This window comes from Phoca vitulina, unplaced genomic scaffold (genome assembly GCF_004348235.1).
Source record: "Phoca vitulina isolate PV1807 unplaced genomic scaffold, GSC_HSeal_1.0 scaffold7, whole genome shotgun sequence".
NCBI classification, from domain to species: Eukaryota; Metazoa; Chordata; class Mammalia; order Carnivora; family Phocidae; genus Phoca; species Phoca vitulina.
This window is the reverse complement of record NW_022589710.1, coordinates 56,502,814-56,525,501: the sequence shown is the minus strand read 5'-3', so window position 1 is coordinate 56,525,501 and position 22,688 is coordinate 56,502,814.

The following is a 22,688-nucleotide window of genomic DNA, read 5'->3' as shown; positions in this document are numbered from 1 at the left end:
CCAGCCGCTCCCAGTTCGCCCGCGCGACCCCACCACTCCGGGTTCCTGCACCGGGGGCTGCCCTGGAGTCCTTTCCCCGCTGCTACCGGTCTGCGAGTCTGTGCCCACCCCCAGCGCACGAGGCTGTCGCTCACCGGCGGTGTAGGATCCCCACGGCCGGGCACCCTCCTGCTGCCGTTTATCCTCCGATATCTGCCCGCGGAATCAGGGCTCCCTGCATCGTACCTCAAAACCAACCGCCTGCGATATTTTGTTTGTAGAGATCCAGATCTTCTTACATCTCAGGCTGGTTTCGTGGGTGCTCAGAGTGGTCTGGTAGATATCCAGCTCAATTCCGGGGACCAGTTGAAATAGGGTCCGCTAGTCCTCCACCATCTTTCCTTCTCCTATTTTATATATTTTTTAAAAACTCATTACTCTCGTTACTTTGCTCTGGACCGCATGGAAGCACTTTCTTAACCATAAATTCACAGTTGCTAGACTCAGCTAGAACCAAGTCAAGTTCTTCTTCAACTCCATCTGATTTGTGTGGCCTATGGCACCTTGGATTATTTTTTTAAGTAAAAGGAAGCCATTTGCTTGCTGACAATCCACTAATTTAAATATACCTTCAGGTATGGATTTTCCATAAACCTGGTAACCAGCCCAGGCTGTTTGGCTTTTAATTCTGAAATTTATTGGCTCTTCCTTGCCTTTTGCAGATACAAGCTCATTCTTAATTGTTCATTTTTATTCTTACCCCAAACATAGTAAATCTTAATAGCTATGCTTCCAGCGTTAAGGGGGAATGTGGTAGCTGTGGAGAAAAGTATTCAAAAGCACATTAGATTTGCAACAATATAATAATGTTCCCAAGCTCATAAGAGCTTATATTGACTTTCAGAATTATTGTGCAGAGATGTTTTTGAAAGGACCCTCCAGATGGATGCGTTCTCCCCACCTCAAGATTGTCATCACATGTTTCTTCTTCTATCTCTGAGTCATTCAGAACTGTGAAAATTCTATTTTTCCACTTTAATTACAGAACTGGAAGAGAATGTATTTTGTTGTTTGGCAGTATTACTAACGCACTCTATTTGTTTATGGCTCTTTGAGAAAGCCATTTTAATAAGGTCAGATTTGCAATTTAAATGAACTTTAATATTTCTTGTAAAGGCTGGGGCTGCTTATTTATGCAAGGGGTGAACACGGTAGAAATTTATGGTTTAAAAATATGTTCTGTTTTCTTTTCCAAATGGTGCATCTCAGGTGATAAACATTTTCAACTATATTTATAATTTTTTTTTTCTAGAAAATGGCAGAAAATCCAAATCAGCGAAATAAATCATGACACTAAATGGGGTTGTTAATACTGTATTTTCTGCTTTTCCCATTAAAATCTCTACCCCAAACCCCAAATTCATGAGAAAATATTACTCAGTCACAATCCTGTGGGTGAACTCTTTGTTCTACCCCTCCGATACCACACAAACCAGCAAAACTACAAACACAACACAACAAAAACTATTCTCTGAACTTTAAGGAGTGGCCATTTATTGAATTTAAATTGCTCCTGGTGGGCAGAACTTTAGGTAAAGAATGGAGCCTCTACATTTACATGTCAAAGGAATCTGTGCCTGAATTGTCAGGCAGGCCAATTTATACCATAGCCAGACAACTCAGGGATCAGGAGGGATGGGCTTTAGAGGAATTCATTTAATTGGCTGAGAAGTTGTTACTTGATTGGAGTGATGAGAGACAGATAAGTGCCACCATCCTTCCTCTGGCCTGAATTCTGCCTCCTACTTTTTAAGTGCTTTAAAGATGCTCTGTTGGAAACACAAAGACCAAAGCAAGGGCTAGAAGATCTGAATGAAGCTTTAGTAAATGCTTGCAGGCACCACGTTGAAAATATTTGAGTACATTGGAATAGGATGACTTTTACATACTTTGAAAACTAAGATAAGAAGAAGAATTAGATAAGTTGTCTACTTTAAATTTTCTGTTAGCTTAAAAGATTCAAATACATTTGCAGAAACAAAATTCTACCAGGAATTAAATCTTGATAAAATTCCTTCACCCTCGGGGCACCTGGGTGGCTCAGCTGGTTAAGTGACTGCCTTCGGCTCAGGTCATGATCCCGGAGTCCTGGGATCGAGTCCCACATTGGGCTCCCAGCTCAGTGGGGAGCCTGCTTCTCCCTCTGACCCTCTCCCCTCTCATGCTCTTTCTCTCTCTCTCTCAAGTAAATAAAATCTTAAAAAAAAAAAAATTCCTCCTTCCTTCCTTCCTTCCTTCCTTCCTTCCTTCCTTCCTTCCTTCCTTCCTTCCTCCTTTCCTTCTTCCTTCCAACAAATTGCTATTCAGTTTTACCTATTTGAGAGGCTTAGAGTTCTGAGTCGGGTAACTCTCAGCCTATGAGACCTTGTCTCCTCACCTGCCCAGCCAAGCCTCAGAGAAGAGGAACTTCAATGATCATTTACATTCCCTCACTTCATATTCACTCCTCAGTTCATACCCTTTCCATGTCCATTCCTGACATTTTGCTAAAACTCTTCTCTCCAAGTTCAGCAAGACTCCCACAACTGGAAATCCAATGGACACACGCTTTCCTTGATTTGTGTGACTTCTTTTGAGAACAGGCCCTGATTGTATCATTTGCTTTACACTTGGGCTTCTCTTCTCTTATGAAATCTTGGTTTTCCTCATGTATCTGTGGCTATTCCTTCTGTATCTATTTCAAGAGTGCTGAGACCCTAAATGCTGCTGTTCCTCAGAGTGCTCTTGGGTCCTCTGCTCCTCTTACTCCATATGCTTTTCCTGGTAACTTCATCTGTACTCAAGGCTTTAGTTACCACTTACAAGAAACATGAGACATGGGATCTTGTGGTGTCCTGAACTGGGGTGACATGGTGGTTCCCACTGGTTTCTTTGGTGGCCACCTCCATGAAAGACCCCCAAATCCACTCACCCAACCAGATGTCTGACTTGTAGACCCTTTTGCTTGCCCATCCCATATCCAACCAACATATCCTCACTTAAAATGCCTCTCAATTGCATCCCACTCTCTCCATTCCTAGAGAGAGTGCCTTTCTGTGCCTGTCTTGGTCCCAGTTATTTATTGTTGTCTGGATCCCTCCCTACTTCCAATCAGGTCCTGTTCTCAGAGCCATCATCCATGCTACACCTGGAGAGAATTTCCTAAAACATAATACCTGGTTATGTCACTCTCCTGTTCATATTTCCAATGCCATCCAAAATTTTCCCCACAAATTCCAAATTTCCATCACCCAATTATCCCTGCCTTCCCCTATGATCCTCTTCGCTGTTTCTTATATTCCACATATGAGTGAAACCATATGATACTTGTCTCTCTCTGATTGACTTATTTCACTCAGCATAATGTGATGAGCACTGGGTGTTATACATAACTGATGGATTATTGAACACTACATCTGAAACTAATGATGTATTATATGTTGGCTAATTGAATTTAAATTAAAAAAAAGAAAAAAGAAATAAAAAAAAACAAATTCCAAATTCCTTGACTATCTCTTTGTTTTTGCTTTAGTGTTATTTTAAATTTTTATTATTTATTTTTCTTTCAAGACTTTATTTAAATTCAAGTTATACTTGAATTTTAATTTAAATTAAAAGTATTTAGTTTAAATATTACTACATATAGTGTAGTATTAGTTTCAGGGGTAGAATTTAGTGTTTATCAATTGCATATAACAGCCAGTGCTCATTACATCAAGTGCCCTCCTTAATGCCCTACACCCAATTGCCCCCTCCCCTCACCTACCTCCCCTCCAGCAACCCTCAATTTGTTCCCTATAGTTAAGCGTCTCTTATGGTTTGTCTCCCTCTCTGTCTTTATCTTATTTTATTTTTCCTTCCCTTCCTCTATGTTCATCTGGTTTGTTTCTTAAATTCCACATATGAGTGAAATCATGTGGTCTTTGTCTTTCTCTGACTGACTTATTTCGTTTAGCATAATGCACTCTAGCTCCATCCATGTCGTTGCAAATGGCAAGGTTTCATTCTTTTTGATGGCCGAGTAATATTCCATTGTATATATACACCACATTTTCTCTATGTATTCATCTGTTGATGGACATCTGGGCTCTTTCCATAGTTTGGCTATTGTGGACATTGCTTCTATGAACATTGGGGTGCATGTGCCCCTTCGAATCATTATTTTTGTATAAATACCTGGTAGTGCAATTGCTGGGTCATAGGGTAGCTCTATTTTTACCTTTTTGAGGAAACTCCATACTGTTTTCCAGAGTGGCTGCACAAGTTTGCATTCCCAACAACAGTGCAAGAGGGTTCTCCTTTCTCTGCATCCTTGCCAACACCTGTTGTTTCCTGTGTTGTTCATTTTAGCCATTCTGACAGGTGTCAGGTGGTATTTCATTGTGGTTTTGATTTGCATTTCCCCTGATGATAAGTGATATTGAGCATTTTTTCATGTGTCTGTTGGCCATCTGTATGTCTTCTTTGGAGAAATGTCTGTTCATGTCTTCTGTCCATTTCTTAACTGGATTTTTTATTTTTGGGGTGTTGAGTTTGGTAAGTTCTTTATAGATTTTGGATATTAGCCCTTTATCCAGTATGTCATTTGCAAATATTTTCTCCCATTCTGTGGGTTGCCTTTTAGTTTTGTTGATTGTTTCCATTGCTGTGCAGACGCTTCTTATCTTGATGAAGTGCCAATTATTGCCTTCTTTTTGAATACCACCATCAAAGAACATACAAAGAGCTTGTTCTTTATGATACTTAGTCTTTGGAATTTGTCAAGATCCCTTTTTGTGGGCTTTTACAGAATGAATTTTTTTATTATTAGATCAATGTTGGCTTAAAAAGAATAATTTTCTCTAATTGTTTTTATTGATCAAGATTAGACTTCCCTTTGATTATTCAATCTGGGAACTTAAATTTTTCTTCAATCCCAGGAAGTTCAAATGTTGTCTTTCTCCCATCTTTATTTTCTTCTCCATGGTTTCATTCTATTCACTACATATTTGAACCTTTTGTTGACATTGTTTATCTCTTATATGCTTGTGTGCATTCTGGATGGTTTCCTTAGCTATTATTTCTGGCTCATTGATCTGTTGTTTAATTTGCCCATTGCATCTTGTATGTCAATCTCTGTGCATTCATTTTTTTCAGTCTTACTTGATTTAAAAAAAAAAAAATCCATTTTTAAAACCGGTGTCTTATTCTATCATTAATATTTCTATTCTTTTGTTCTCTTTAATGATTTTAAGAATACCAGATTTTAGTATTTAGGTATTGCAGGCATTTCTGGTTCTTGGGAAGCTAATTCTACTGTTTGCTGCAACTGCTGATTCTCCTTAGGATGGTATATGTCCATGATTTTGTTTTTCTCCCTGTGATTTTGAAGTTTCAATTGTGAGCTTGTCTTTGGTGGGGGTTTTCTCCTGCAGTAGTCTTATGTATTAGAGCTGTGGGAATACTTCCTATAGGACAGGTTTAGATTTTTTTCCTATGGAATCCAGAAGTTTCATGTTTTAGTGATAAGATTTGATGTTAATTTTTCAGCTTGATATTCTTGAACCACATCTCTAAAGTGATTTTGGATGCTGCACCTGTCTTAACACAAGCTGGGTGGTATAATATCCTAAGATACTTTTCCCCACTCAGAGCTAGTATGGTGGTAAAAAAAAAAGAGAAGGGGCAAGGGTGGAGTTCTAGAATAGACCAAAGTCTACTATAAAAGCAGGCAGAGGTATAAGAAACAAGGAAGGAGACAGAGAAGGGTGCTCCTGGAGACTGGAGGAGGGCCAGGGGAGAAGAGAATTTCAGTAAAAGATGTGAGTTTCCCTGGGTTAAACTTAGCACATGTATAATTTAATCCACTTAAACCTTTCCTCACCAATTGACTCTGAGTACTGCTGCAGGCTGACTTCATATGATTTGCCTTTGTATAGGCTCCCTTGTGGGACCTTTCACATGATGGAGAACCATAAATTACATGAAGGGCATAGAGAGCACAATGTACACGGGATTTGGAAACGTCAGTCAACAGGCCAACTCTAATGACAGAGGTTGTATGATTAAATTATGCCTCGTTGAAGGCATTTCTGCCTGGTCAGTTAAACTCAGACTCAGCTTGACATTCAAGGCCTTTGCCTGTTGTTATCCATTTATACTCATGGCTGCTTGCTTATTGACCTCTATGTGGGCCCAGATTCAACACAGACCAATGTTCCTCCATATATAAAGACTTCTCTGTCTCAACTTGCCGAGTGATCCTTTAAGTCCTACCTCCTTCATGAAGCCTTTCTAGATTTCCCCAGACCAGTTGTGATTTCTTTCTCACCTGAATTCTCATAATCTCATGTTGCCATCTTCATCACCCTCTGTTTGGTCTTGCATGTTTTCTCTAGTTGTGTATGTGTCCTATGACCTCTCACTCCCTCGCTTTTACTTTCCAGTGGGTGAACCATCTTCATTGTTGGGGCACCCTAGTACCAAGAACCATGACATGACAAATGTTTGATACATAGCTGATAAGTGATTTTATGGAGGAAGAGGGGGGTGATGTGCTTTGTGCTTTTACTTTGCGGTGGGGTCTGTGATCAGAGCAGTTAATGTGTGGAGTGTGCCAGGGAGGACCTTCAGAGTGCCTGGAGTTCGAACTCTGTGCAGTGGCCGTACACATCCCTATAAAGACAACCATGTTGAAGCCAGGGGCTTGTGCTCTGGCAAGAGAAGGGTTTGAAGATTTGGTTGAAGGTGAAGGCCATGTTCTTCAGGGCCAGAATGAGGGAGGCTCAATTGAAACTTTCTGTGTATCTGTCCCGGCCAAAGGTCAGCCACTGTGAACATAAGCCCGTTGTATCTCAGATAGTCAGAGGCAGAGAAAATATACACACTCACACACCCATACTTTGTGTCGGTATACACAATTTTTTAAAGGCACACGTTTCACTCATCTCAAAGCATTCTACTGATAGATTGAGGCCCCACAGCTCTAAATCACATATTAGGGGGAAGCCAACTTTATTCAGAAAAGCATTTAGAGCAGCTGTGACCAAATGCCTGTTGCAGCCTGGTCTTAGCAGTAAAGGGCGTGTGTATTGGAAACCAGGAGGAGTCAGCAGCACAGTGGTCATGCAAGTACTTGGGAGATGTAACCTGCGTAGTTTAGGAATGATGATTCAGAAATCACTGAAGCCTAAAAAAACCCACTTGAGTTTTGGTGTAATTCATGGTAAAACTCTTCCTTCCACAAGAGTGTCCAACCAATGGCCCCTCCTTTTGTAAGCTTTTCCCCTTATATTTTCTCCTTTCTTGTTTTGAGACAAAAGGGACATTTGGCTCAATTGGTTAAATGTCTGCCTTTGGCTCAGGTCATGTTCCCAGGGTCCTGGGATCGAGGCCCGCTCAGGCTCCCTGCTCAGCAGGGAGTCTGCTTCTCCCTCTCCCACTCCCCCTGCTTGTGCTCTCTCTCTCTGCCAAATAAATAAATAAATCCTTAAAAAAAGAAATTGTTACTATTTATACTTAGATCTTATTGTCTGTTAAATATGCTTGTCAGTGACAGTGAGGGTGAGAGGCCATAGGTAGGAACAAATGAGAAAGAAGCATAAAAACACATGATGGTCTATGTGCCGAAAGTCTCTAGGGTACAGCTTTTGGATACATTCCAATTTTTAATCAGCAGATTTGTAGCCCCAATTATGTACTTGGAATTCATTTGTGCTCCTAAAGCTCACAGCATCTGGGGGGCACTGGCTGGCAGTGGGGCACATTGGCTCAAGTATATTTCATGGTGTAGATTATTTGTGCACAGGGCTGAGTAATGAAAACATTCCAGAATGGAGACGCAAGGTGGACCTGCAGGGGCCCCTGAAACCATGATGTTTTTCTCCATAAGCAGTGATACGTGCTCATTGACCCAGCAGGGGACGTCTGACACCAGCTAACCGGGGCGGTAGCTCAGAGCCAGTGGAGAACCTAGCTACTTCATAAAAGCTGCCAGATGAGGAAAAAAGAATTGCTTTTTAAGTGACTTGATATATTTGCAGAGATCACAGAAGTTCAGGCCAGCAACAAATGTGTTCACCTATCTTTTTTAAAAGAGGAATGATCCCTGAGATTACCTCTAGGAAGTTTAAGTGTATGGAGAAAAATACCCAGAACATCTAAAAAGTAATGGAATCATGAGTGAATAAGCAGCTTGGTGTTGCTACAAATAAATTTTCCAGGACGGATCCGAAAGCTATTTAAAATTCACAGTGGAGGGGAACAAAGTCACTGCAATACATCTTGATTTTAGTAATGCATTTGATACCACATCACGAAATTTTGCTTATGAAATTAATTGACACTGGCGTGGATATGAACACTGTCATAGGGATTGATAATTTTCAGGGGGTCTGTAAACAAGGCATGGTGATGAATAGTGTGACATCTAGCCAGAGGTAGTTGATTAGTGGGGGTGCCAAAGAGATTGGTGTTAAGCCTGATTCTATGCAACAATGTTATTAATGGTTTCAAAGAGAAAGTAAAGAGAATGTTAATGAAATTTGCAAATTATACAAACCAGGGTGGTGCTGGAATAAATCCAGTAAGAATGATGGATAGAATTTATTCCAAGAGATATAGACAGGTTCAATATATGGGTAATAAACAGCAAAATGAGATTCATTTTCAACAAATGCAAACTAGGATAGATCAGAGGAAAAAATAAAAGAAAAAAATGATTCCTATAAGGGCGCTAAGAATTTGCTTAATTTGCAAGACGCTTCAGGGTCCTTTTTAGTTGGGCACCAACCTACCTCCCTACCTCTCTGTCCCACTCATCTTTTCCTCTTTGTTGCCATCCCCTTGCCCCTTTCTTTGTAATCTCCTTGAATGGTCTGTGATTTTTACACCTCTGTGCTTTTGCAAATACTGTTCCCTTTGACCAAATGCCTTTTCCTTTTATTTCTGTGTGTAAAATCTGATGCATTCTTCAGTACTCTACTCATGGTTCATTTTCTTTGTAATATGGTTCTCTACTCCCCCAGAGAACCACTTTCTCCACTGTATAGACATCTGTCTTGGTAAATCCTTTTATTGGGGTTCCGGTCTTACCATGGAAAGGGAGGAAGGGCAGTGGCTAAGCACATGGTCTTCCCGGCCAGAGTCAGGAACCCAGCCTAAGGGCCACATCAACCACTTGTTGGCTATGTGAATTTACCTGAGCTCTATAGACCTTTCCAAGCCTTTGTTGTTATAAAATTGGGCATTGTCTTAGTCCGTTTGGGCTGCTATAACAGAATACCATAGCCTGGGGCTTTAACAACAGACATGTATTCCTCACAGTTCTGGAGGCTGCAAGTCTGAGATCAGGGTGCCAGCAAGATTGTGGTTTATTTTTTTTAAAGATTTTATTTATTTATTTGACAGAGAGAGACACAGTGAGAGAGGGAACACAAGCAGGGGGGTGGGAGAGGGAGAAGCAGGCTTCCCGCTGAGCAGAGAGCCCAACGTGGGGCTTGATCCCGGGACCCTGAGATCATGACCCGAGCTGAAGGCAGACGCTTAACAATTGAGCCACCCAGGCACCCCGCAAGACTGTGTTCTTGATGGAGGGCCCTCTTCTTGGCTATGTCCTCACATGGCCTTCCTTGTGTAGACACACACACACACACCCACACACACAGAGAAGGAGAGGGAGAGGGAGGGGGGGGAGAGAGAGAGATAGGAGGAAGGGAGGGAAAGAGGAAGAGAGATCTTGTCTTATTCTCTTTTTACAAGAATATTAATCTCATCATGAGGGCCTCACCCTCATGATCTAATCTAACCCTAATTACTTCCCCAAATCTCCACCCTCAAATACCTTCACACTGAGAGTTAGGGTTTCAACATAGGAATTTTGGGGGGGCACAAACTTTAGGTCCATAGCAGGCATTTTGCAAGGATTCACTGACATATTTTTTTATGAAAAAGAGCTTGGCCAGTTCATGAGCTAGTTTTCATTGTCAGGTATTATTGCTCTTAGTGACAGCATTTGCTTAAGCCTTTTTGTTTTCTTAAATCCATGAACTCTTCGGGGGCAGGAAAAATTATTCTTATTCTTTATACTCCTCCTCATCCCTCATACAGTATCTGTGCATAGCAGGGCTTTGAACCAGTGGGCCACACATTAGTAAGGGGTTCTTTCTGAATATTAGAGCCATTCCTTTTACTCTCTGTATTTTGGGTTTGGTAGAGAAATAGACGAGCTAGATAATTAAGCTCTTTCTCAGTTCCTTTTACAGGTGTTTCCAAGAAAAGCACTGACATTTTCACCTCTGATTAGGTACTGCTTCAAACATCCAGTGGTGATTTTCAGGTGTCTTTCTGGTGAGATCATGTCTGAAGGAGTATGGTCAAGCGTGGGCCAGTTGTAGCCAGTGGATGGTGTAGAGAACAAAAGCCATATGACTGGTTGAAGAGATAGTCAGTCTGAGAGGTTATGGGGGTGAGGTAAAGACATTGGGAGGAAAGAAATACTGCAATTATCTGATATGTGGGGCCTCCTAAGAGGGGGGTAGGCTCTTGAAACTTCCTAAGTCTTGGAATTAAGGTTTGGACAACAAAGAGAAAGAGAAACATGATGCCAATACTTCTTCTGACTGGTGCCAGTAGAATCCTTCTGGCTTTGGAATAGTTGTTTTGGGTGAAGTTCAGGGCTCTTACCGGCATGAACTTTCTGAAAATAGAGAGATGAAGCCCCAGGTAGGTTGCAGCCATCTCATTTTCTGAGATAACAGTATGCATTGTCTGACATAAAGATATGCTAGAAACCACCCCAGCTTTGCTCATCGATCTCAGCCTCTGTCCCCACACGTTTGCTAAAAATCTAGTATTAGTTTTTGCCAAGTAATGAACATCTCAGTTCATACTGCATGATAAACACATGGGTCTTCAAGTCAGCTCCAGTTTGCCAGATCTAGGCTGAATTTGGCTGGGCCAGGCTGGGCTCCAGTCTGGCTCATGTCTACTCATTCTTGGGATATGCTCTTCTCATGGGAGATGACAGGACCATAGGAAGTTGAGCCAAACCACACAAGTCCATTTAAAGCCTCTACTAGCTAAATCCAACATCAAAGAGGCAGAGAAGTATACACAGCCTATGTCTTTGGGGGGATACTGTAAAGTTATGTGAAAAAGAACATTGACATGTAATTCTATAATAGAAGGGAACAAAGAATTGGAACCAAGAATCCCACACATACAACCACCATCCCAATTCTCATCTGTTGCTCATGCTCAGTCAACTGGTGATAAAGTTTCCCATTCAATTCTTATCCTCTACTAACCACAACCACCAACTCCAATCTAACCTCTAGATGTGACTCTATATTTGAGCCTTTCTTCAATGACTCTATACTCCAGCTCCTACAGCCCTGGTCTCATGGACTGTCTGTGTCATTATGGAAGGTACTTGGAACCCAAGTTCTAAGTGCTATCGTCCTTACCACTTTTACCATGGGGAGTCTCTGGGTTCAGATGGTAGGACTGGAAAGAAGCTATAATTTCTTACTAGCTCTGGTGAACTACCACTCCCCTAGTTGTCACTGAAGAAGGAGATGCATATTTTAATCAGAGTTCCCTGGACTGTTTTTCAGCACAATTTGGCATTACTTAAATGCCTCTTCTTCTCTCCAATATGGTTAAGTCAGGCTGATTTCAAGGAAAATGTTTTCAAGCTTGATCTTAGATTCAACATTGGGCATAGACTGAAGAAGGGAAGTCAGTATTTCAGATGGATGGAATGCTATTTGGCAATAGAAGTTCAGAAGGTTTTCTAAGGTTTTAACTTATAGTAAGTTCAAATGTTTAGTCTATTCTAGTTGGCAGGTCAAAATCCAGGGGCTGGCACTCAGTTGGTGGGAAAGAAAGTCTCTCTGTTTTGATCTAGGACTCAGGTAGGTCAACAATCTCTGAGAACTTGTCTAAATTCATTATGCTCTTTTCTTCTCTTTACCCTTTGGGGTTGTGCCCATCTGACCTCTATCTGTGGACCCATCAGACGTGCATTCCTCAGGACCTTTTCATGTGTGGTTACCTCTCCCTTGAATATCCTTCCTGGACTTGACTTGGTTGCTTCCTTTGCAGTCTTATTTCCTGCCCTTATAGGTCCCCTTCTCAGAGAAGCCTTTCTTGAATGCCTGTGTTGGATAGTTTCTAACTGCTCCTCAGTTGCACTTACCATCATTCTCTACTCTGTTCTGTCTTCTGGGAGGCACCGACAGGCTTCCTCTTGGGATCAGAAGGTTGGGGTGGAGAGGAGTCAGGATCCTTATTCTTTGGGCTCCCTCTCTGATGAGTCACACTCTACTGAAAGCTACCGTCAACAGGATGCTTCCTGCAACCACATACAGCTTCCTTCTCTTGCTCTGTTAGGTTGGTAAAGGTAGATTGCTGACTTTCCTCTTGCCTTCCCTGCCAAAGAATTTCACCACTCCTTGCTAGCTTCTGTCAACTCTCCTCACATGTTTTTGGCAAATAGTCTTTCTCTAAACTTTCCTCAATTACTCTGAGTTTTCCATACGCTCCTTGCCAGGAACCCTGACTAACACAGCACCCTCTCCAAATGCCTCCTTCCCCCCCATTATTTTCTTTCCTTTAAACTTATCTTTCTCTTCATGAACTTTTATGTAATTTTAAGTTTTATTTGTGTATTTGTTTATTACATGTGTCCCCGCCTGATGGTGAGTTCCATGAAGATAGGGACAAGGCTTATTTTATTCATCAGTATATAGTCCCTACCTGGTACTTTATATCTGGCTCAAAAATATTTGTTGAGTGAGTAAACAAGCAAAGAAAAAAATGGATGGATACCAAGATAACTCATCAGGTTGCCAGAGAAGAAGTGTTATTAATCGAGCAATTGCTATTTGACAGGTTCTGTGCTGGGTGCTATCCATACATTACCTCGTTTATAGCACCCTGTAGGTAGAGGAGATGAATGTCACTGTTACGGAAATGAGGAGACTGAACTTCTGGGAGATTATGTAACTTGCCAGAGGACACACAGCTAGCCGGTAGTGGCTCCAGGATTTAAACCCAGTTCTGTCTGACTCTGAGTGCTGTGCTTTTCATCACTGCACTAAACTGGTTGGGCACAGGCAAGAAGTGCAGGTGCCAGCAGCCAGCCCCAATCTTTTGTTTGGCTGCAGTGGAGAATGCAACCAATAGCTGGATTTAAACTCCTGGTCCCCCCAGGGCCTCCAAATGGCCTGTTCAATCACATTCAGACCATGCAGCTGATAGAATCCCCCATCATTTGTTCTTCTCTCATCAGTGAATAATGGAACCTGGCTTCCGGCTTGGCAGGGTAGTTCTCACCCAGTGGATTCTGTCTCTTGTCTAAGTGTACCAAGGATATACTTAATGATTTGCTCTTATGTATATAGAACCTGAGAAAAGAGGATAATTCCATACCAAACAGAACACCTGTCAAGAAATTAGGGCCTTAGTTTTATAAATCCCCAGCCTCCCTTTGATTATTGCTGTAACTCATGCAGGTAGCAGATAATCTCTAAATTATACAGAGCTTCATGATTAAAATATTTTGCCCCTCTTTAATAGTTTGAGAAGAAAGAAGATGTGGCTTTGGAGGCTTGGTGTCAAATTAAGCAGTAATAGAGCCGTAGAGGAATATAATAAATATGTATAAAGACACTAAAAAAAGCATTTCTGATAGGTCCATACCATAGGAATTTGCTATGTGTGAAATTGAAAGACTTCCTAGGGAAAATCCTTGGCCCATTTGCTTTTAAATTCACTTTTTATGCCCTTTTGTTAAAAAAAAGTTTTAAGCTCCATTATTCCCTTGCAGAGGAATCTGATCAAAGGAACATTCTCGGAGCTCTAGAAAACCTTTGCTGAGGGCATGTACCCACCGAACCCCCTGCCAGCCCACAGTTAGGGTGGAAGACATTGTTGCTCTGGTTTTACCTCCAAAGACCAAGGCTATCACCCCAGGCATAATCAATTAATGAAAAGAAGTGAGAAATATTTATCAAGACCATCTGGGCTTGGCTTAGCAGGGGAGAGCACTGAAAGGTGGCAACAGGCCTGGGGGAGCTCATAATTCAGCTGGGGACACTGGACATCCTTCTGTTGTAATGGGCAATCCCACAGATTTGTTCAAGGAGCAAAATCTGGGAAAGCTCCAAGACTGAGAGCTGATTGCCCACAGGGATGACTTTTCAGAGGAGATGGGGCTTATGCCTGGCTGTCAGAGATGATCTGGAGTGCCAGGAAGGAAGGCAAGGGCTCCTCAAGTGGAGCATGTCACCCCCAGAAGTTTAGAAATGGGTCTGCTGCGAATAGCAAGGGCAGCACAGGGGCTATAAAAGAGGGTTTTCAGAGCCAATCTAAATTCTGACACCACTTTTGCTGCTTACAAGATGCATGTCCTTGGTTATGCCTGCAACACTCAATTTTCATCTTCCTGAAATATCAAGAAGGGGAATGTTGGAAAAGACAATGGAGATGAAAAGAAGTCTTTTACTCTTCAACTATTCTATCTGTTCTAAGAAAGCCTGAAAATTTGCTTGTGGTTCAACCTCTTTGCCCGAGATTTATATCATGGTGAAATTACTTCCTTGGAGAGGCAAAGCTTCTAGAACTTTTCTGCATATTATTTAGGTATTTGGTAACTTTGTACCATTTCAATAGCTTTATAAGCTGAGGAGATGTGGTGGATTTATTTAATGTTTTCTCCATCTTAATTCAAACATTCAAATTTTAGAAAAGTGTTTTAGACTACTTAAAGATCTCCAAAAATGTTGTATGGGGTCTGAGAATTTGGGTTATACAAGGGGCCACTCCATAAACGAGTCAGATAAATATGTCTTCGTTTTGTTTGAGATCTTTCATGATAGATTGATTTTTAGCTCTTGTGAGTCAGATCACATTTATATAGCAACAGAGAAAACAAATGAGCTAAAATGACCCCTGTATTTTTCATCTCGCAGACCAGGAGCTGAACTTTTATAGCTAATGTGTTCCTGAAGTTTGCCTATTTTCTTTTTATCTAGAGGCAAAGAAGTGAGAAAATAATGATTTATTGAGCAACTTCTACATGCTCCGTGCTAGGGGGTTTACAAGTGTAAACAAGTGTAGTTCTCAGAATGACAATCAAGGGTGATACCATTTTCATCATCTACAAAATGGCATAATAATAGGGCCTATGTCTCAAAGATGGCATTAGGATGTAATGAGATAATGTCTGTACGGTAGTTAGCTTAATGTCTTCCTCATAGCTATAACCATTATTATTATCATTTTAATTTTATTTACCTCACCAATGTTATCCAATCAGTAGGAGTTAAGATATAAGCATTCTTATAAAAAGGCCAACAATGATTCATATCTGTAAATAAGATGGGGGAATTAGCTTATTTATTGCCACTTATGTGCAAGAAATACGCTTATATTCAAAGTCTTCTTCACAATTCAGTTGGATTTGGATGAATCCAAATTTAATTAGCACATATCTAAGCTCAAATCTTGGTTGCTAATACTATTTTCCAGTAAAAGGATCCAGGTCTCTTTGGAGCAATGCTGATTCTAGGTCTGGGAGGGAAATTTACAGGATGAGCCTGGATCATCTTGTGGTGTTAGAAAGTAAGGATGTGCTCAAAAACCAAACCAAACCAAACCAAACTGAAAGAAAAAACTCCACCGTGATGATAGGAGTATGTCAAAGAAACACAGTAGCCAAATGAAAGAGCTCCCAATGGCCCAAACTGGAATAATATGAATAGGAAAATAAAATAATATTGCATTCCAACCGAAATTATAAAATAATTATCCATGAGTCCCTACTGACATAAATAAATGATTGAATACTTAAATAAAGGTTGGTGGGAGAAGAGACAACCTATACAGAAGGATTAAAAACGATTTATGTAGATTCCTTGTCCTCAAGAAGGTGGATTACAGCTCCCCACTCCTCAAATGCAGGCTGTGCATAGTGAACTTCCTTCCAAAGAGCACAGTATGGAAATGGGGAAAAGAGTAACTTTATAGTAAGTAAACTTGACAAACAGTACCTCATCTGGGTAGCCAAGGTCGACATCAAAAGTGATAAGTCATGTTCATAGCAAGCATGCAAGAAAACTGTTACTTTACCTCTGTGGTCTTCCTCCTAAAAACCTATAACCCCAGTGTAATCATGAGAAAAACATCGGACAAACTCCAATTGAGGGACATTCTATGAAATACCTGATCAGCACTACTCAAAACTGTCAAGGTCAGCAAAACGGAAGGAAAGTCCGAGAGACTCTCACTGCCAGGAAGAGCCCAAAGATACATGGTTAAATGTCGTGTGGTATCTTGGATACTATCCTGGCAGGAAAAGCATAGTAGGTAAAATCTAAGGAAATCTGAATAAAGTACGAACTTTATTTAGTCAATAATAGCTTATGATATTGTTTCATTAATTGTAACAAATATACCATATTAGCATAAGAAGTCAGTAATAGGGAGGGGTGCCTGGGTGGCTCAGATGGTTGGGCGTCTGCCTTCGGCTCAGGTCATGATTCCAGGGTCCTGGGATCCAGCCCCGCGTCGGGCTTTCTGCTCGGCGGGGAGCCGGCTTCTCCCTCTCCCTCTGTCTCCCCCCTGCTCATGCTCTCTCTCTCTCCGTATCTCTGTGTCTCAAATGAATAAATAAAATCTTTAAGAAAAAAAAAAGAAGTCAGTAATAGGGAAAGCTGGGTCTGGGGTAAATGGGAACTCTCTGTGTCATTTTTGCAATTTTTCTGTACATCTAAAACTGTTCTGAAGATATTATTTTTGCATAAACCTGCTACAATTTGTTTGTCTATTCTTGTGTCATATAGTAGATAAGAAGAGATCATGGATTTTTCTGAAATATGCTTTGAGGGTGGAGAAGCTATAGAAATACGCGGTTAAGGAAGCACACAGCAATTTCTCATCTTTTTAGGTCATGGTTTGTAAACAGAGTACCATATATACTAAGTAACAAGTAAAAGGAAAGCTAATGGTTTCTCCCGCGTTGTTGGGAGGGGGAGCTATGCTGGGAGGAACAAGGGACTGACTGTGAGCCTGGTTTCAAGGTCCTGCTTGAATCCCTAATCCTCAGAGTTGTTCTCTGAGCAAATGCGATCAGAGCTGTCAAAGTGATTTGCCAAGTGCCGCAAACTCCCCACAATCACCGCTGTCTCCTACTCAGGACAGGAGTTTTAGGGATTACCCTAGAGAGCCGCCGGGGCGGGACTGTGATAATCTTGGCTCCCAGACACATGCCCCTGCACTCTGTTTTGTGGACAAATGGGATTCAAGGATAAGCTTTCGGAGCAGGTGGGCATCAGGGTCACGCAGTGGTTCGGGACTATGAGTTTGTTGGGGAATGGGAATGGTGCCAAGGCAGGGATAACATGATTCCCCTCAATAGAGGAAACAGAGCTCTAGGCCTGTGTGCCCGCCTTGAAGAGAGACAGGGACCTCACCAAAGAAAAGTTGTGGTGAATGGGGGCAGGGGGCCGGGTGAGGTGACGGGTAAAAGAAGAGGAAAAGTCATAGATAACTTTAAGGAGGATAAATGGGAAAAGGCATTAATACCATTTAACAGAAGTAGCAGTCCAGAGAGGAAAGTATGTCGTGGGAGAGAGAGTTCAGAGATATGTGGGAGATTGAGGTGCTGTTGGGCTATTCAGGTAGGGGCTACTGCAGACGGATGGAGTGAGGGCCAGAACTTGGAAGCCAAGCTGGAAATGTGGGTTAGGCGGGTAATTCAGAGACACATGAAGAGGTTGTGTGAACAGGGAGCACTTTCTGAAGGAGAAAGATAGAAGCAAAGGTCAGGCAGACCCTCCTGAGGGATGCTTGCACTGGGAAGATGGAGGAGGAGGAGCTTCATCACACACTGTGTCCCAGGGTTCCAGAACTCTCTCCCTGTAGATGCTGGGCTGGGTCACCGACTATCTCTTGGTGCTGTTTTGCTAAAACTGTTTGGCTAAATCCGGCCTGTGAAGAGCTGGAAAAGGCCAGCTAGTGGGTCTGATCTGTGGGGAGCCTCAAGTTCCCAAGAGGAGGGTTATTCTTTTACTCCAGGGCCTATTTCCACAAGGGCTCCATTACAGGGTGACAAATCAATAGGGCCACCATATATTTTTATCATCCAGATCAGGACACTTTTGAGAGAGGAATGAGGTACTATTCATCGTTCCAGCAGGAGAACATGAAGAAGCCAGAGCAGTCCCAGGCAAACTTGGATGCATGGTCAAACTACATATCAAAACATTTACAGAACCAGGAGAAAGTTTTGCTCAAACCATGCTGTTTCTATCAAGATGCTTTGGATGAGTGGAGCATCTGGGTGGGTCGGTCAGTGAAGTGTCTGACTCTTCGTTTTGGCTCAGGTCAGGATCTCAGGGTCGTGAAATCAAGCCCCGAGTCCAGCTTCGTGCTCGGTGGGGAGTCTGCTGGAGATTCTCTCCCTCTGCCCCTCCCCTTGCTCTCTCTCATGCACTTTCTCTCTCTCAAATAATAAATAAATAAATCTTAAAAAAATGATTCTTTGGATGAGTGAATGGACTCTTCAATCCTCCTATCTCCTTTTTCTCAAAGATCTCTGCATACGTTGATCCCTGCCTGTATTTGGCTGACACTTATTTTTAAATGATCTTGTATTTACCCAGGTATTTCAGTATTGAATATTCCTGCATGGAATGTGGGACAAAAGGAACATCTCTAACACTTGATAATTTTCTTATTTCCTAAAGAGGTTTCAGAGAGTAAGCCCTTTGAGGATGAAATAAGTGGTTTCACATGTGGGGATGAAAGAAGTTCAGAAAGCTTACTGGGAAGAAGGAAGTAAGTCCAGGAGAGGATGCCAGTTCTCTCTTTTTCTGTGTTGTTTGTTTTTTAAAGATTTTATTTATTTATTTGAGAGAGAGAGCATAAGCCAGGGAGAGAGGCAGAGGGAGAAGCAGGCTCCCTGCTGAGCAGGGAGCCCGACGTGGGGCTCCATCCCAGGACCCTGAGATCATGACCTGAGCTGAAGGCAGATGCTTAACTGACTGAGCCACCCAGGCGCCCTTTTTGTTGTGTTGTTTAACTTCCTGGCACTTTTAAGTTGTAAGGCGCTGCTATAATTTTCTGATAATTCGCAAAGTTCCTACCCAAAGCTTTCTTTATCCAGCTCCACATATTATAACTCAATTAGCCACATTTCATGGGCTGCAATTGATAATTAGCCATTACGCTTCTACATGTCAATGGCGAAGGGAGCTGGTTGCCAAACAAAAAGCAGGATCAGCTGAGCCAACAGTGTTGACAAGCCACGTAGGTGAGTGGAACAGATAACAGCTTAGCTGGCTGCCCTCTTCAGCAGCAAGGCATATACCAGGTTGCTAAAAGCAAACTTTAATATGAAAACACCTTTTATTCCTCATAAAATGCACTAGATTAGAGGAGAGTGAAGGTGGTCTTAAAAAATGAAATGCCTCAAAGCACTGCTCTTGCGTGGAAGCTCTCTCTCCACAGGTTTGTTATCTTTGATGCATCCTGATGGTATCTGACTTGGAAATTAAATTTCCTGGCAGGCAGGACAGTTTTACTAGAAGCTTTATGTAATTTGGTGGCTTAATCGATGGATCATTGTGCTATCAGGTGACTACTATCTAAATGACATCTAATATACTTGTAGAGAGGTTAGGTGGGACTTGGCTTCAATAATTTAGGATATCAGGTGGCTAAGTTATAGATCTCATTTTAGAAGACAGTGTGATGGTTAATTTTATGTGTCAACTTGACTGGGCCACAGGGTGCCCAGACATTTAGTCAAACATTATTCTCAGTGTGTCTGTTGGGATATTTCTGGATGAGATTAACATTTGTAGGCTGAGTAAAGCAGATGGCTCTCCCTAATGTGGGTGGGCCGCATCCAATCAGTTGAAGGCTTGAAGAGACCAAAAAAGCTGATCCTTCTGTGAATAAGAGAGAAATCCTCCAGCCTGATTGCCTTCAAGAGGCAACACTGAGTTTTTTCCTGCCTTTGGATTTGGACTGAAACATCAGCTCTTCCCAGGTCTTGAGCCTCTGGGCATTCAGCCTGGAACTATAGCACTGGCTCTCCTGGGTCTCAAGCTTGCTGATTGTAGATCATGAGACTTGTCAGCCTTCATAACAACATGAGCTGATTCCTTATCATCTATCTATCTATCTATCTATCTATCTATCATCTATCTACCTATCTATCCATCCATCCACCTATCTATCCATCCATCCATCCATCCATCCATGCCCCCACCTACCCACCCATCCACCCACCCACTCATCCATCCATCCATCCATCCATCCATCCATCCATCCATCCAACCATCCTTCCTATTGGCTCTGTTTCTCTGGAGAACACTGGCTAATACAGATGGTATTAGTTTGCTAAGGCTGCCATAACAAACTACCACAGACTGGGTGGCATAAACAATAAAAATTTCTTTTCTGTTGATTCTGGAGGCTAAAAGTCTGAGACCAAGATGTTGATGGAGTTGGTTTCTTCAGAGGCTTCACTCTTTGGCTTGTAGATGGCCACCTTCTCCCTGCGTCTTGACATCATCTTCCCTCTGTACATTTCTGTGCCATGATTTCCTATTCCTACAAAGATACCTGTCATATTGGATAAGGGTCCACACTCAGTGGCCTCATTTTAACTTAATTACCTCTTTAAAGACTGCTGTCTCCAAATATAGTCGCATTCCAAGGCCCTTCAGGTTAAAGCTTCAACATAGGAATTTGTGGGGAAAGGGCACAATTCAGCCCATAACAAAGACCCTCTGTATGGATTCATGAGCTTCAAAGTCAGGCCTTGGTTCTTAAAAGTAAGTACTGGAAATGGCTTACATAGGAATAAAAAAAAAAGAGAGAGAGATTTTTAATCAGGGGGATTATGAGGCCAAACAACATTTTCTTTAAAAGTCTGTGCTATTTTCCTTAATGGAAACAGTTGAAAGGATAAGAGTGGTTGAATGACTCCAGAGATACACAGCAAGGGAGGAGAGGATATAAAAAATTGCCTTTATATTCCTAAATGGTAAGTAGAGAAATTGCAGCAGATTGCTCGAGGGCATCTCAGCTTAAAAGTAAAGGCTTTTTTTTTTTTTTTAAGATTTTATTTATTTATTTGACAGAGAGAGACACAGCGAGAGAGGGAACACAAGCAGGGGGAGTGGGAGAGGGAGAAGCAGGCTTCCCGCGGAGCAGGGAGCCCGATGTGGGGCTCGATCCCAGGACCTTGGGATCATGACCTGAGCTGAAGGCAGACGCTTAACGACTGAGCCACCCAGGCGCCCAAAAGTAAAGACTTTTAACTGTGTAGTTCCTCTGTGAACTTCCTGCCAGAAGACTTTTCTTAAATGGGACACATACATTAACCTCTTGTATTAGTTAGGACTCTTCAACCAAAGGTGACAGAAAGCCAACTCATTCTACTTATGGAAAAAAGGAAATTTATTGGCAGGAATCTGGGTATTTTGTGGAAGATGAGAATAATCAGGTGGCAGGAAAGATAAGGAGGCTGCTAGCCTTAGAAATGACTAGAAGTAGGTATTCAAATGTCATTAGGGCTTTCTCTTTGTCTCTAGATGTTGCTTTTTGCTGCCATTGGCTTCATTCTTCTCTCTCTTTCTCCTTCTCCATCCCTTCCCTCTCCCTCTCCCTCTTTCCCTACCAGTTTAGAGAACAGCCACCAACAAGTCCAAAGTTTTGTATCTTAGGGCTTTAGCCAACCCACACAATCATGGACTCTGTGAGATCTAATTAATACATTCCTGGGGAGGACCCTGGTTGGCTCTGATGGGCTGAGACTGTCTCAAGTATCTGCCCCTGGACCAATGAACTGTGGCAGCTTTCACAGTGGGAGCGGGAGGGAGGAGGCTGCCAGAGAAGGAAGGATAGGCGAACAATTCTATTGTTATTCTCTATACCTTGTGTTCCTAGTTTTTATATCTTCTAGAAAAATGACCTTTAGATTATTTATGGCTGCATTTAGGGATTGTTCAACTTTTGAATGAAAAAAAATTCAAATCATAAACAATTTGATTTCTACAAATTAGGGAACGTTCTGGCATAGTTATGATGGATGGTCAAGACACCTGAAAAGTTTCAGATTTTGCTACAAGTGAACTAAGAGAACGCACGTCAGCTGCAGTACCTAGTCTTCAAGGAGCTTTCAAAAAGCAAAAGTGAGTTAAATGTTTGCAGAAAAAAAACATCTGATGTCTGTTAAGGTGACATATCAATAGGATGCCCGTATGTTTTGTTAGCTAATCCAGGACAGGTTTGAAAGTAAAAAGGAGGCACTATTAATAATTATTCAAGGACAACATGGAACACATAGTCACTCTCGCTTACATTACCCATCTATCTCTTCTTGCAAGTTGTCTACTTTTCCCATTAGAGCGCTTAACATATTAATCATAGTGATTTTAATTTCCCTATATAATTCCAATATCTATGTCATATCCGAGTCTGGTTCTGATGTTTGCTTTGTCTCTTCAGACTGCTTTTCGTTTCCTTTTAGCATGCCGTGTAATTTTTGGCTGAAAGCCCAGGGTGTCGGTTAATAGAAACAGAGGTAAATAGGCCTCGAGGGATATTTTATGCTAATTTGGCAAGGCGTTGGGTTGTGTTTAATGCTTGCTGTAGTGCAGGCGTCAGAAACT